Source organism: Camellia sinensis, chromosome 11 (assembly GCF_055761805.1).
Source record: "Camellia sinensis isolate YWXY chromosome 11, ASM5576180v1, whole genome shotgun sequence".
Classification (NCBI taxonomy): Eukaryota; Viridiplantae; Streptophyta; class Magnoliopsida; order Ericales; family Theaceae; genus Camellia; species Camellia sinensis.
The window spans coordinates 89,658,321-89,659,766 of NC_138971.1; positions in this window are offsets into that span (position 1 = coordinate 89,658,321).

A 1,446-nucleotide genomic window follows, 5' to 3' on the forward strand; every position below is an offset into this window, starting at 1 on the left:
TTTTTTGCTACCACTTTTAAGGTCTTCATATATGTTTTTTTTGATGAGCACAATTAGTAATGTTGTCATCATGGAACATTAAAAAAAATAAAAATCAGAAAGAAGTAGCTGAAGTAAGCATAATAATTACAGTGTGATACATTTGAATCACTGTGCCACAAAAAGAAAAAGAAAAAAGAAAAAAAAAAGAAAAAGAAAAAAAAGGAGGTTCTTTAACTATATAGCATACAAAGAATAAGGAGGTTTTCTGTATTGGCAGCTGCTAATGGGACTAATACTGTTGTCTGAATTTTACTCTAGATTTTATTTAACAAAACAAGATTAAAAAAAAAAAGTAAAGAATGAGAAAGGGAAAATCAGTGTCATATGATTAAGTTTGTAAATATGATCTTTCTATTGTAGCTTTTGGTCTTTTTTGAATGAACTACCAGGATCAAACCAGTAACTGATTTGAGTGAATGTGGTGGTTGAGAGATAGATAGATATATCCTGCAGAGGCTGCTCAATGTGTAATGTAGTAACAATGCATCAGTTTTAAATATGGATTTTTTTTAACCATAGGAACACTAAGAACATCAAATTGTTTTTTTAAATAATGCTAATGCTATGGGGAATGGGAATGGGAGTTGGCAGTAATTGAAACTTGCCTGCTAATGTGGGTACTAGTAGTATAAGAAGAACCTAATCACTGGGTCAATTTTTTTTTTTTCCTCTGTTACAATTGATTTTACCATAAAACAAAAAAATAAAATAAAATAAAAAATCTAAACTCTATCGGACGACAAATAACACTTAGAACTCAAACATGAATGAGTTGTTTTTGTATTCAGTAAAATATTTACCTACGGTCACATAAATAATCAAAGATCTTGTTGGTGGACCTTCAGAATAATTTCCCGCTTTCACCTAGCTCATGTATGATCATCAATTTTGTAGGAGCACGAAATAATCTGACTCGTACAATCCTGTTGATCAAGTTTGTACTCCTTCAAACGTCGTCCTTCTATCACCTGAAAACACAAACGTGAGTTAGTCGGTGGGTGTGTGCCGGAAACTCCTCTGATGCATAAGTTAGCAAATAGACCATAGACACAAAAGCTTTGTGAATTCGGGAGTATGAATTGCAATACCTGTGCATAGGTTTTGTCATGAGTTTTTATAGATTCCGCCTGGCACAATCCTAGTAGGACTCTAACTCTCCTTAGTGGAGTTCTCCTAGGAGTCGCATGCCCAAGGATAATGTTTATCTTTAGAACACCCTTATCACTGCAAGCCAAGTGAGATAGCAAACTCTCCCCTCGGATAGCTATGCTCTACCGAGTTACCATGTGTCGGTTCATTCCTGACCGTGCCGCATGTCAGTCCTCCATAGGAGCTATGCTGAGCTATGGGTAGCTAGGCCTTCAATGTTTCCTTCTCGTCCATGTCGATGGCAAGCAACTAATC